General features: G+C 43.0%; 1 non-coding gene and 1 pseudogene across 1 annotated transcript; both read left to right on the top strand.

Annotated features, from left to right (window-relative positions):
- The first annotated feature begins 659 nt into the window (after positions 1-659).
- TRNAC-GCA (transfer RNA cysteine (anticodon GCA)) lies at positions 660-731 on the top strand. Its single transcript has one exon. It is a non-coding gene; the product is annotated as a tRNA-Cys (tRNA).
- Positions 732-4,578: 3,847 nt separating this feature from the next.
- On the top strand, positions 4,579-11,721 carry LOC132363394 (large ribosomal subunit protein eL37-like; annotated as a pseudogene).
- The last annotated feature ends 3,230 nt before the right edge of the window (positions 11,722-14,951 follow it).

The raw sequence follows: 14,951 nt of genomic DNA, 5'->3' as shown, positions 1-14,951 counted from the left end.
CACCCATACCTCAGTTAACTAGTAAGCACAAATCAGTAAGACCAGTTATGAAGCAGAGTATCAACAAACTAGTTGAGAAACTTTTTTCCCCCATGTTTTCTTGAATATTTTGTCATTATATGGAAAGGCTCAAAATGTTTGATTTGCAACAGCACCTGGAAGTTCTCAAAAAAAATTGTATTATATGATCATGTAGTTTCTAAAGGGATATTGAGGACCTAAGGATGGGTGGGGTTAGAGGACTTACACTGAGCTAATTAAAGAAACAGGGCAGGGAAGGCAATTCCCTGGCGGTCCAAGGTCCAGTCGTTAGGACTTCACACTTTCACTGCTGAGGGCCTGGGTTCAATCCCTGGTTGGGGAACTAAGCCGCATGGTGTGGCCAAAAAAAAAAAAAAGAAAATTGTAAAAAAAATAAACAGGGAAAAGCTATCTGAGAGTATATAATTATAAATGTCTATTCTCCCCATCAGTAAAGTGGGGATAATAATGTACCCACTTCATATCATTGATCCAAGTATTAAATGAAGTAGTGCATGCAAATTCTTTGCCTGCTGCCTGGCATACAGATTAAAATCCATAAATGTTTTATTAGCTACAGTGATTATGAAAATGTGACAAAAGTTGGTGCTGGAGCCAGATTTTAAAGGAAAATGAGAGGGGGTATAGCTCAGTGGTAGAGCATTTGACTGCAGATCAAGAGGTCCCCGGTTCAAATCCGGGTACCCCCTTGTCTACTTTTCTGGGCTTCCCTGGTGGTGCAGTGGTTAAGAATCCACCTGCCAATGCAGGGGACATGGGTTCGAGCCCTGGTCCAGGAAGATCCCACATGCCACGGAGCAACTAAGCCCGCATACCCCAACTACTGAGCCCACGTGCCACAACTACTGAAGCCCACGTGCCTAGAGCCTGTGCTCCACAACAAGAGAAGCCACCGCAATGAGAAGCCTGTGCACCGCAACGAAGAGTAGCCTGCGCTCGCTGCAACTACAGAAAGCCCATGCGCAGCAACAAAGACCTAAAGCAGCCATAAATAAATAAATAAATAAATAAAATTTATTTTTTAAAAAAGGAAAATGCTCTAAAATTAAATTAAAATTAAAGTAAATGCTCTGATATCTACTCAGTAGCTTTGTGAGGGTAGGTACTGGGTCTTGATTGCTGTGGTTTTCATAGTGCTTAGTGCCTATTCGATAAGTAATTTTTGAATAATTACTGAGCCCTCAGTATGGTCATCACAGACTGAAAAGGAGTTTGAAAGCTTTGGAAAGTAAAATGGTGATTTTGAAGAGGATTCTAATTCTGGGGTAGAAGTATTGAAAAGTAGGTAGATGAGAAGGGTGGAGAGGAGGGGTTCATGGACTTAGAAGGTCAACATGAACACCCACAAATTCTTAAGTTTTTTTCCAGAGTTTAAAGTCATGAGCTTAGTCAAGAAATTCTAACATGATATGGGTTGAATTGCACCATCCCCCCAAATTTATATGTTGAAATCCTAACCTCCAGTACCTCACAATGTGACCTTAGTTGGAAACAGGGACATGGAAGTAAACTAAATATCCATCTACAGATGAATGGCTAAAGAAGATGTGTTTTATATATATATATATATACACACATATATATATACATATATATGTGTGTATATATATACATATATATATATATATATATGTATATATATACAGTGGATTTTTACCCAGCCATAAAAAAGACTGAAATAATGGTATTTGCAGCAACATGGATGGACCTAGAGATGATCATACTAAGTGAAGTAAGTCAGACAGAGAAAGACAAATATCATATGATCTCACTTATATGTGTAATCTAAAAAATTGATACAAGTGAACTTATTTACAAAACAGAAATAGACTTAGACACAGAAAACAAACTTACGGTTACCAAAGGGGAAAGGGGGGGCAAGGACAAATTAGGAATTTGGGATTAATAGATCTACACTACTATATATAATATAAAATAGATAAGCAACAAGGACCTACTGTATAGCACAGGGACCTATATTCAATATCTTGTAATAACTTATGGAATCACTTTGCTGTACACTTTGCTGTTACAGAAACATTGTAAATCAACTACACCTCAATTAAAAAAAAAAAAGATGAGGTCAAACTGGAGAAGGGTGGGCTTTGAATCCAGTACCTCTAGTGTCCTTATAAAAAGACAAAAACTGGACATAGACAAGCACACAGGGAGAATGTCGTGTGAAGATGAAGGCAGAGATCAACATGGTGATCCTATAAGCCAAGAACACCAAAGATGGCCAGCAAACCACCAGCTAGGGGAGAGGCCTGGAACAGATTCTCTCTCACAGCCCTCAGAGGGAACCAACTCTGCTGAAACCTTGATTTTGGACATCCAGCCTCCAGAACTGTGATACAATGAATTTCTGTTGGTTAAGCCACCCATTTTGTGGTACTTTGTTACCACATTAGTTTGCTACGCAGCTCTAGCAAACTAATGTATGAAGCAAACAAATCCAAAAATGCTGCCCCTCCGGCTCTCCCAGTGGTAATTTCTGCCTAAGCCCAGATAATTAGATCTATAGGTGCTTGCCCCAAACCACTTCTGTTACAACAGCTCCTGCCAAGTATGCTTCCAAGCAGCAGGCAGAATGATGTGGAAAGCCCTTGACCTATTAGTCCCAAGGAGCACAGTAGTCTTAAGTCCAATCAACTACAACCATGCAATTAAAAAAAAAAAATCCTGCTTAGATCTGAAGAGCTTTAAAAAAGTTTGCAATTTAGCTATTTCATCCTAACACTATTTTAATAAGTAATAATAATTGCTAAAAATTGATTGATTATTGTGGGTTAGGGAGTTTGCTAAACACTTTACAAACATCATTTCTTTAATCCTCTCAACAGCCTTAGGAGATAAGTACTATTATTTACATTTTATCAAGGAAGAAACTGAGACTCAGAGAATTAGCTTGTCTACAAATCCATAGCTAGCCAGTAATGGAGCTGACCTCAGACCCGAGGTGGCCTGAGCCCAGAGTCCATGATCTTTGTTACCACGCTCCTCTGTCTCCTGAGGGTACTGGGCCTCCATGCAGAGAAAGCTTCTGGAACATTAGATCCCTCCCCTTGTCTGACTTAGTCTCCTTGTAATTGACATAAAAGCTACTGCTTGTCCTGCCTGCATTTTCAAGCTCAAATTGAAACAAAAGTGACGGGCATATAGTAAGTGCTCAGTAAGTGTTAGCTATTATTGCTATTAATATTGCATTGTATGTGTTTCTCTCTGGCAAGGGAGGTGAATCCCTAGTCTATTGCTAACAATGAGTACTTAGAAGTGTTCCTGAATGAACAAGATGAGTGGAGTAGGGGCTTGGAAAGTAAAGTTGATCTAGGAAAAAAAATGAGAAGTGAGCGTAGGGAGCTTAGGGCTGGGGGAGGGGGCGAGGGACAGAGAAAGCAGTTGGCAGAAGGCCAGATACCACTTTGCCTTTGGTATGGCTGCCCCTGGGGGTTGAGAGGTGGGGGCTGTGTAGCCTTTCTTCTCCTGATTGGTCAGCTCACCTAGCTTTATCCTGTATTTTCTCCCCTTTATGGTGTTGGGGAGGCTGCAGCTTGTGGTTACGTAGAGCTTCCTGGAATTCTTCCAGGAAGAGGAGAAGTGCATGAGGTGCTGACAAACAAAGGTTCCAGGGGTGAAGAAGTGTGTGAATAAGAGTGATTGTGTACCGTCCATCTGCGTCATGGTGAGGCCGGAGGGCATTGGAATCAGGCAGATTTAGGTGGAAGTCCCAGCTCTCCCATTTTAGCAACTGTGTGACTTACCTTCCTGAGTCTGATTTTCTCTTCTATAATAAGGATGATAATGGTACCTACTGCATAAGCATTTAAAAGCCTAGTACAATGCCTAATAAATTATAGCGGTTGTTATTATTTTAAGTGTTAGGGTTTAATATCCTCTCTGCCTGAACATTTGAATTCCCAAGTCTCCTCCTCTCCCTCCTGTTCCCTCACTCCTGAAAATTTGAGACAAATTCCTCCAAGTGCCCCTTGATACCTCTGCTTTCCCCTGGTCCTTCCAGTGGGGCCAGGCCTTCAGGGACCCTTGGGCAGCCCTAGGACAGTGGAAAGCATCTCTCCATGACTCTGGGATGGTCCTTTTTTCCCCACAGCCTAGGAAGGGTTGATAAAAGCCTTATCTGAGTCACATTCCATTACAGGATTAAATCAGACTTGCTCTGGGGCCTTCTGTCTGCTACCCCAGGCTTGATGCCGGCAGCTCCTTGTTATTGCCTTTGGCCCAATCTGAGGTCATCACACTTCTTTGGGCCCAAGGGACCCTCAGAGGCAGAGGCTGAGGAGAGGCTCTGGCAGCCATTTGGGATCAATTTCAAGTAGCAAGGACTGACTAAGCATGGAAGCCAACAGCTAGGCACTCACTAGGCACCTTGGGTTGCAGACTGGGAGGAAGGATGCTCACCCAGTCATCTCCAACCTAAGGCAAGAAATGACAGGCTCCACGAGGGCAGTCAACAGGGATGCAGGAGATTAGCAAAGGAGAGTTAATGGGGCAAAGGTATCATCATGTAATTGCAGAGTTATGGGGCAAAGGAATAATTGTGTGATTGCGGGTGAGTTGCTAAATTTCTATGAGACTTAGTTTTTTCAACTCTGAGCTGGGAACATTAGCATTTACTACAAAAAGTTAATTTAGATCGAAATGTATGAGTTAAAACAACTAGGTTTTAGAGATAAACCTGAGTTTGGATTCTGGCTTGGCCACCCACTGACCTTGTGCCACACTGTTAACTTCTCAGACCCTGTTTCCTCATGGGTAAAAAGGAGGAAATAACACTTCCCTCCCAGGGTTGTACAGGTTAGAGAAATTTAGGCATAGCAGTTAGCACTTACTAAAGGCAAGTGCACTAGGGCAAGTGCGTACCCCCGTCCCCTGGCCCCTAGTGCTGCTCAACGAATGGGCACTCATGAGTCTTCTTCAGACAGTGTAGGTGGGAGTGCGTTTAGCCTTCTTGTCTACCTTCTCAAATTAGAGAAGCAGCAGAGAAGATGCATTTCTCTTGCCCAGGTTGCGAGTGTTGCAGGGGGGTGCGGGGGGAAGGTATTAGAGGATGGGATGCATGTCTTTGTGTGTCCCCTGGCAGAAAGAGCTGGGACTGAGCCAGATGCCTCCTCAGCATGAGGTCAACACTGTGGAGATGTGTTTACCGGACTTGGGTCAGCTTGGGACCAGCCTCAGCTTGGAGGGCAAAGCAGGAAGGAAGGGAGAAAGGGGGATTTCATTAGCCTCCAACAACCAGGTGGGCCTTGGAGTAGGCAGGTGCAAGCTGTGAGCTGTCTGGGAGGCTATCCAAAGACAGGGAAGGCCTAAATGCTCAGTGCCAGGCTGCCCCAGCAAGGGCTCCTTCCTGAGTCTGAGGTGCCAGCTCAGGACTCCCAGCTTGTACTTCACCCTCTCTCTGCCCAGATCTTTCATCTTCCTGGCTCCCTTCTTCTCCCTTACTTCTTGTTTTTATTTGCCACCACTCTGTAATTTTATTGTGATTGATCCTTTCCTGACCTGGACCCAGCAGGTAATCTGGCAAGTGTGAAGGGACACCGGACACCGTGCCTGTTGGAAATGCAACAATCTTTGTGTAACGACTGTCTGCATGGCATGATCTCATCTCATTCTCAGAACAACTTTATGAGCGAGCTTCTCTTAGTACCCTCCTATTCAAGTTGAGGAAACTCTCATTCTATGAGATAAAACAACTTGCTCATGGTTACTTGACTAAGAAGTGGCTGAAGCAGGACTTGTCCAAAGACTGAGTGACTTTTCCATTCCAACTCCAGATAAAGAGCATTCTCGGGTCTGAGCTGTGCTTTCTACACTCATGGACGCTGGGGAAGTGTGAGAACGGAGCTGTTTTTTCAGGGAGGGCCCGCAAGCTCAGTGGAGTGGCCACTGTGCCGCCAGAAACAGTGGGCTGGTAGAGGGTCCTCTGATGTCTTCCTCAGGGGGCAGGAGCCAGGCATTGAGCTCACAGGAGGGGGTATGCTGAAAGTGGAGATTATTCCATCCAAGTTTTAAAGGGAAGCCCAGAGGTTCCTGGGGAACATAATAAAATAAAACAAAAATGGGGGAGGCAGTAGGTTACTTTGAAATGATGCCAGTAGATGCCCCCTGCTATAGCAGTGGTTAGGCACATGAGCCTTGGAGTCTGGCAGATCTGGGTTTGAGTGCCACATTGGCACCTGCTTCTGTGGGTGACCTTTCGCAAGGCATTTAAATTCTTGAAGCCTCAGTTTCTTCATCTGTAAAATGGAGATGATAGGGGTACTTTGTTGTGAGGATCAAATGATATCATGTTTCATAAAGCTCATAGCCTAATACCTGAACCTCAGTCAATTAAAAAAAAAAAAAAGGTATTGGTAATAGAACTGGATTAAGAGTAAACACCTGTCAGAAATGTTCTTTACCTTGATCTGGGTGGTGGTTTTATGAGTGTGTGCATATGTAAAAAAAAACAAAACCTTGAATTGTACACTTAAGATCAAATTACTTTTCACATGTGAAAATGGGTACTTTTCACATTTTATTGTATGTATCTTATACCTTAACAAAAAAAAACAAGAACAAGAAAAACAAAAGGAAGCTCTTGTAAGTCAGGGTTGGTAAAGTGAAAGGGTTCAAATTAAAAAAAAAAAAAATTGCAGGCTAAAATGTAGGAAAAAATGTATTATGGAGGTATGTCAGGAAGTTAATTGATAAAAACATGTCTTCCCCCCTCGGATTTTGTAATGCTTATGGGATTTGTCAGGTTTTTTTTTTTTTGACCTCACCACGTGGCATTTGGATCTTAGTTCCCCAATCTGGGATCGAACCAGCGCCCCCTGCAATGGCAGCGTGGAGTCTTAAACCACTGGATCGCCAAGGAAATCCCTGTCATTTTTTTTTAATGTGTAATTTTGTATGATTTCTTTTATTATCCTAAGTAAATATTCACTTTTGTAGTGAAAAAAATGTGAATGACCCCCCTCTTCGGTAGTGCTTCGCAGTAGGACCCTCTTGGGATAGGAGAGAAAGCAGGAGTTGCTAGGTTGGATGAGGACAGAGCCACCCCCCTCCTGCCCCCTCCCTCAGCTGGTTGGAACCAATGAACAGCCTGTGTGTGGGGTCCCGTGGTTGTCCTGAGGGAAGCCTGCCTGATGGGAAGCCTGCTGTGATCAGGCTTAGCTCTTTGCCCCTACAGAAGGAGCTCCCACTGTATCATCTTCCCCATCGCAAAGAGAATGAGCAACACAGTGATATCAGCCCAGTCAATTCTCCCTCCTCCTAACAGTTCTCAGCATTGACCTTGGAGGTGAGGCATCCTTAGGGGGACCTTACTGAGTAATAGGGATAAAGAACACTGAGAAGGGGGGGTACCCAGGCTCTGAGCCCCCGATGAGCAGGGCTGGTAGCGAGGCCTCCCATTACATCCTGGAGCTATTACCTTGGGGAAATGGAATTGGACAAGCCTGCCTTCCCATTATGCAAAGAAAGGGCTTTTCAAGTAAATTTCCATTTAAGTATGAGCTGAGATCAGTGAAGATGGGGCCATAATAGCTTAGATGGTCATCACAGCTATTAAAAATACATTTTTTACCATGTGCTCAGGCTGCCTTGTCATCTTCATATCATTCATCCCCAGAAGACTGTGACTCAACCTTTTGCAAGCTTCTGGGAGGCAGGTTAATGTGCATCTGTATTTTCAACTTTTTAATTCTTTGACATACACAGTGGATGAAATTTACATGCTTGACACAGCCCATGGATGTATTCAGAATGTGATAAAAAGTCGGTCCAGGATGGAGATGGAGATGGGTGGTGGGTGGTTAGTAAATCACTTCACTTACTGGTCATTGCCTGCAATTCTGGGCTTACCTCTCTCTTTAGACCACCTTGTGCTGCCATTCCCTGCGTAGGACCTCAGACAAGCACAGTTCCATTTTTAGCTCAAGGCCTTCAAATGGTGGTCTCTGCTGCCTGGATACTCTTCCCCCATTCTCTACCAGGCTGACTCCCACTTATTCTCCAGGTCTCAGCTTGAACCTATGTCTTCAAGGAAGCCTGCCCTGACCCACTCCCCACCCCCAGACCAGGTTAGGGCCTTCAACTGGATTTCTGTCTTTGGATAACAAACTGCCCTTAACCATTTGCTCCTGATTCTGCAGTTTGACTGGACTCAGTCTTGCCTGGGTGACCTCTGCAGCTGCTGTCAGTTGTTGGGTTGACTGGCTGCTAGCTGTTCCTAGGTAGCCTTGCTCATTGTAAGGAGCCTCAGCCAAAATGGTGGAAACAGCTGGGACAGCTAGAGTGCCTGAGACAGCTAGGAGGCTAACCTGGGGCTTCCTTACATGGTGGCTTCAGGGCAGCAAGAGGGTGAGAGTAGAAGCTGTAAGGTCCCTTGATGCCTTCCTCCAACTCTCAAGCATTGGAAACTGGGCTTTCAGGGCAGGTGGCCCTCAGAGTACATCCCTTGAAGGTCCCCAGAAGTCATATAATGTCACTTCTACTGCATTTGTTTTACCAATAGGTTAAAGAAAGTCATAGGGCCAGCACAAATTCAACGGCAGAGAAATAGACTCACTTCTTGATGAAAAGTCACCTTGCAAAAGGGCATGTATCCAGGGATAGAAGGACTTACAGCCATCTTTGGCCATAGTCTAGCACAGGTCTAGTTACCTAAGTGTTTCCTTCGCTGCTCTTATAACTGTTGTTGACTAATTCCTTGTATGATTGTTTCTTTGTCATTTTTATCTCCCACTAGACAACAGGGTCCATGAATGTAGGGACTGACTATCTTGTTCATCACTCTAGTCCCAGAGCCTGGCACATAGTGGAAACTAAGTAGTTGTTAAATGAACAGATGGTTGAATGAATGAATAAATAAGGCTCCAGGAGTCCCAGAGTTGCAGCATAAGGCTTTGGAGATAGTCCTGGGTTTGAAATCTAGTTCTATCACTTCCTAGGTGTTTGACCTTAGGCAAGTTGCTTGATCGCTGAGCCTCAGTTTCTTTATCTTTAGAGATTAAAATAAACCACACCTGGGTACTTCCCTGGTGGCGCAGTGGTTGGGACTCCACGCTCCCAATGCAGGAGGCCCGGTTTCGATCCCTGGTCAGGGAAATGGATCCCACGTGCATGCAACAGCTAGGAGTTTGCCTGCCACAACTAAGACCCGGCGCAGCCAAATAAATAAATAAAATAAATATTTTAAAAAAATAGGGACTTCCCTGGTGGTGCAGAGATTAAGAATCCGCCTGCCAATGCAGGGGACATGGGTTCAAGCCCTGGTCCGGGAAGATCCCACATGCCATGGAGCAACTAAGCCCGTGTGCCACAACTACTGAGCCCACGTGCCACAACTACTGAAGCCCACGCACTTAGAGCCCGTGCTCTGCACCAAGAGAAGCCACCGCAAGGAGAAACCCGCGCACCACAACGAAGAGTAGCCCCTGCTCGCCGCAACTAGAGAAAGCCCGCGTGCAGCAACGAAGACCCAATGCAGCCAAAAATAATTAATTAATTAATTAATTAATTAAAAACAAAAAATAAACCACACCTCACAGTCTAATCCTAACCATGAGGGTTTCAACTCCACATTTGCTCTCTTCCCTTCTCTTTGTGACCCTCTTAGCTTTTCTTACTCAACAGGTGAGGGCTAGTTTCCTTGTTTTAAGGGCCTTCCCTCAACTCCCAAGCATTGGAAACTGGGCTTTCAGGGCAGGTGGCCCTCAGAGTACATCCCTTGAAGGTCCCCAGGAGTCTATTCTATATAGAACATTGCCCCAACACTATTAGTGGCTGCAAACCAGTGGTTCTCAACTAGGAGTGATTCTGCCCCACAGGGGACGTTTGGCAATGTCTGAGACATTTTTGGTTGTCACAGGCATTTTTGGTTGGGGAGGGGAATGCTACTGGCATCTAGAGGCTAGCAGCTAGGGATGTTAAACATCTTAGAATGCACAGGACAGCCCTCTCCCAGCCCCAACAAAAATCTAAACAGCCCCAGATATCCGTAGGGCTGAAACCCTGATGGGAACTGACTGTTTTTTCTGTCCTCACCAGTTTAGATGTAATAGATTCTTCCTGGTAGTAGTCAGCCCTCACCCTTCTTTAGCTCTGGTGTCTGGTCATGGCCACAGTTCTCCCATTCCTGGACCACACAGCTTTTGAGCAACAGCTTTTCTGCTTAGGCAGTTTGAAGAGAAGGGAGGGAGGAAATGGCTCTATCTGTTGGCCAGAGCTGGGATCACAGCAGGAGAAGACAATGGAGTTTTTTCTGGGAAAGGCCTCAGGTGTGTCAACCTTCACTGTATTACAGACCCCTAGGGCAGCTGGAGAATGTTAGTTGGGACAGCACATGACTGGATAAAGTTGTTACTGAAGCTGTCGTGTGTGACAAGCTTGGGGTTAGGGCCTAGAGTTGTATTCAGCAACTTCTTATTCTTTCTTCTTTTTTAGAAATTATTTAAAAAATTATCCCAGGGGTCCAGACCCAGGAATGGAGATGATCCTAGAACTTCATTTTCTCAAAGGGGGTTAGTGTCCTAGGCATAACAGCACACCAGCCAGGAAGGTGTTTGTAGCCACCTAGTGGGTGCTTGTTAAACACTTGCCAAACTGAATCCAGAGTTTAGGGGAAACTGCACAAGCACACAGCTGCTTTTAATACCCCTGTTGGGAAGAAAATTTACTCTATCAAAGAAAGAGGAAGAAAAGGAGAGAGGAAGGGAAAGGTTTTAACTGATTACTGGGTACTTTATGTGTCATTTCTTCTGATCCTCACAACAACCCTGTGTGGTCGATTACTGACCATTAGTATCATCACCCCCATTTTATAGATGGAGAGGTTTAGTGACTTGCATTAAGCCACTGCTGGTATATAATGGAACCACAATTTGAACCCAGGTCTCTATGACTCCAAAGGCCTATTTCCATTATACCACAGAATTCTTCCATCAGAGAAGAAATGATTTTAAAATAATAATAAAAATATAAACAACTGTTTATTGACTTCCAACCATATGCCAAGGTCTGTGCTAAGGTTTCACATAGATTATCTCATTTAACCCTCACACAAACACTATCTCATTCAATTTTACCACGAGCCTGTAAGGTAGGTATTGTTCTTATTATTCCCATTTTATAGATAAGGATACTGAAGTCCATAAGAATTAAGTATGTTGCTCTAGGTTTCATAGCTGTGAAATAGCGGAGTGCGGAAGGGAAAAAAAAGGGAATTCTTTAAAAGGAGGAGAATGGAAGAAAGAATGTACAGAGGGAGGAAAGGAAAAGAGAAAGAGCAAAGGGAAAGGAGGGGAGGAGGAAAGAAAGTGTCACTGGAGGGGCTTCTAAAGAACTGGTAATCTCTTTGGTCTTGGCCACAGAAGAGGTGAGGAAGGGGATGTCATCACTGGGAAAGCGTCACAGTAAGGTGCACACATTGTGCCGCCTCCCACCTTCAGAAGTCAACCTGTGGCAAATGTGGCTACCTGGCCAAGAGGAAGAGAAAGTATAATGGAGTGCCAAGGCTAAAAGACAAAATATCACCTTGACCAGTGAATGAGGCACCTAAAAATTGTATGCTGTGGATTCAGGCATGGATTCTGTGAAGGAGCAACACCTAAACCCAAGAGGGCAGCTGTTGCAGCATACAGTTCATCTTATGGGTTTCAATGGTTAGTCATGCATTAAGTGTTCTGGTTTAAAAAAAATTTTTTTTGTAAATAAATAAATAAAAATAAAGAACTGGTAATGTTCTTTAAAAAAATTTTTTTATTGGCATATAGTTGATTTACAATGTTGTGTTAGTTTTAGGTGTACAGCAAAGTGAATCAGTTATACATATACATATATCCACTTTTTTAGATTCTTTTCCTATATAGGCCATTACAGAGTATTGAGTAGACTTCCCTGTGCTATACGGCAGGTTCTTATTAGTAGCCATCTGTTTTATATATAGTAGTGTGTATATGTCAATCCCAATCTCCCAATTTATCCCTTCCCCCCATATCCCCTGGTGACCATAAGTTTGTTTTCTACATTTGTGACTCTACTTCTGTTTTGTAAGTCAGTTCATTTTTGTACCCTTTTTTTAGATTCCACATATAAGCGATATCATATGATATTTGTCTTTCTGTGTCTGACTTACTTCACTCAGTATGACAATCTCTAGGTCCATCCATGTTGCTGCAAATGGCATTATTTTGTTCTTTTTTATGACTAATTTATTCCATTGTATATATGTACCACATCCTCTTTATCCATTCCTCTGTCGATGGACATTTAGGTTGCTTAGGAACTGGTAATGTTTTATTCTTAATCGAAGTAGTGGGTCATGGGTGCTCTTTTAATTTCCTCCCTCCCTCCCTTCCTTCCTCCCTTCCTTCCTTCCTTCCTTCCTTCCTTCCCTCCCTTTCTTTTTTGGCTGCACTGGGTCTTCACTGCAGCATGCTGGATCTTTTAGTTGGGGCATGCAAACTCTCAGTTGTGGCATGCACGTGGGATCTAGTTCCCTGACCAGGGATTGAACTCGGGTCTCTGCATTGGGAGCACAGAGTCTTACCCACTGGACCGCCAGGGAAGTCCCTTAGTATTATTCTTTAAACTGTTCTTATATACTGTATGTTATGTATAAACATACTTATGTACTGTATCTGATATAAATGTATCATACCTGTAAAATAGGGATAATGATACCTGCTTTGCAGGGTTGTCATGCAAATTAGTGATCTGATATGTAAAGATCCCAGCAGAGAGTAAGTGTTCAAGAATATCTTACATGTATCCAGTGCTCATTGTGTTAACAATTGCTCTAAATATATTACATGGATTATCTCATTCAGTTCTTACCCCAACTGAATAGCAGGAATTATTGTTATGATCCTCATTTTATCATTGAATGACCTAAAGGACATAGAATAAATGCTATTCTCAAGATCTTGGGAATACTGGTAATGGTGGAGTTAGGGCTTGAACCTAGGTAATATGGCTTAGGGCCCATATTCTACAGCTCTCCACTCAACTGCCTCCAAGTAAAAAACTCATTATTACCACCATTGTACCCCTGGAGAGAGAAGAAATGTAAAAGGAGAACTGATGTCAGCTTGGAAATAAAACACCTTTGAACTGGGCTGAGATTGGTGGTGCTGGAAAGGCAAGGAAGTAGAGATCAGGAGTTCACAAAGGTGTTGGGGGGGGCGGTCCACATCATTAAAGGTGGTGATTATGGCTTTCATTTTTTAAACATTTAACAAATAAGATAATTATTAAAATATTTTCTCCTGATAAAAGGAAACAGTTTGGGTCTTGAGTGAATGAAAGAATGAATGTGAGGTGGTTCTTGGTGATCAGAGGAACATGAAACAGTTTACAGTGGACATCTGAACAACATGGGATTTAGGAGTGCCAGCCCCTGCCCCCCAGTCAAAAATCTGAGTATAACTTCTTTTTTTTTTTGGCTGCGTTGGGTCTTCATTGCTGTGCGCGGGCTTTCTCTAGTTGCAGAGAGCAGGGGCTACTTTTCGTTGCGGTGCGCGGGCTTCACACTGTGGTGGCTTCTCTTGTTGCGGAGCACGGGCTCTAGGCGCACGGGCTTCAGTAGTTGTGGCATATGGGCTCAGTAGTTGTGGCTCACGGGCTCTAGAGCGCAGGCTCAGTAGTTGTGGCGCACGGGCTTAGTTGCTCCACGGCATGTGGGATCTTCCCAGACCAGGGAAGCCCACATATATGTATTTATTGAAAAAATCTGCATATAAGTGGATCTGCGCAGTTCTAACCCATGTTGTTCAAGGGTCAGCTGTATTACTCAGCTGAACACTGGAAGCCTCCGTGGTGGATTTGACTGTTGTAGTGTTTTATTTTAAGTCATATATACTTTAAAAATTTACCCACAATGAGCTTCCCTGGTGGCTCAGTGGTTCAGAATCTGCCTGCCAAGGCAGGGGACACGGGTTTAATCCCTGGTCTGGGAAGATCTCACATGCTGTGGAGCAATTAAGCCCGAGCGCCACAACTACTGAGCCTGCGCTCTAGAGCCCGCGAGCCACAACTACTGAGCCCATGTCGCACAACTACTGAAGCCCATGCACCTAGAGCCTGTGCTCTGCAACAAGAGAAGCCACCACAACGAGAAGCCCGCGCACTGCAACGAAGAGTAGCCCCGGCTCGACGCAATTAGAGAAAATCCTGCGTGCAGCAACAAAGACCTAATATAGCCAAAAATAAATAAATAAATAAATTTATTTATTAAAAAAAAATTGTGTGACAATTATATCCAATTTATCTTTTCATTCATTGGGACAAAAGACTGGCTACACTAAAAATGTATTGTTTGTAAATAAGTGCTTGCCAAAAGCATATTGAAATCATCTCTATTTTCTTGTTATTTAAAAACAAAACATAAAATTATAGACAATTATAAAAATAAACAATAACATTTTGAAGGGCAAATATAAGAATTCTAAACAAGTCATAAAAGCAGTATCTATCTATCTATAATGCCATAAACAGTTACATTTCATTCTATGTGTCAGTATTTATTCAGTTTATATTCAGTATATATATACAAATACATGTACATAGATACACATGAGTAGATGTATGATATACTGTAATTTTTGTATTTGCTAACAAATCATTTTTTCTTAAATTATAAATTTAAAACAAAGTGTGCAACACTTATGAAACAAGAAAAAAGTAGAATTTTGCCTTCATGCACTGTATAGTATGTTGCGATAAAGTTGACTTCAGAATACAATCTTTAATAATACATGTTAATCTAAACAACATGATTTACTTAAAATCACTTCTATATAACACCCAAAGAATGGGTTCAAAACATTCCCAAGGGAGTTGGTAAAACCATATATTACTATGAAAGGGTTACAAACAAAACAAGGTTGAAAATGTTCATGTAGTGTTTA

The sequence above is a fragment of the Balaenoptera ricei genome, chromosome 3 (genome assembly GCF_028023285.1).
Source record: "Balaenoptera ricei isolate mBalRic1 chromosome 3, mBalRic1.hap2, whole genome shotgun sequence".
Lineage (NCBI taxonomy): Eukaryota > Metazoa > Chordata > Mammalia > Artiodactyla > Balaenopteridae > Balaenoptera > Balaenoptera ricei.
Note: the sequence above shows the minus strand (reverse complement) of the source record. Positions and strands in the feature narration are given on the sequence as shown.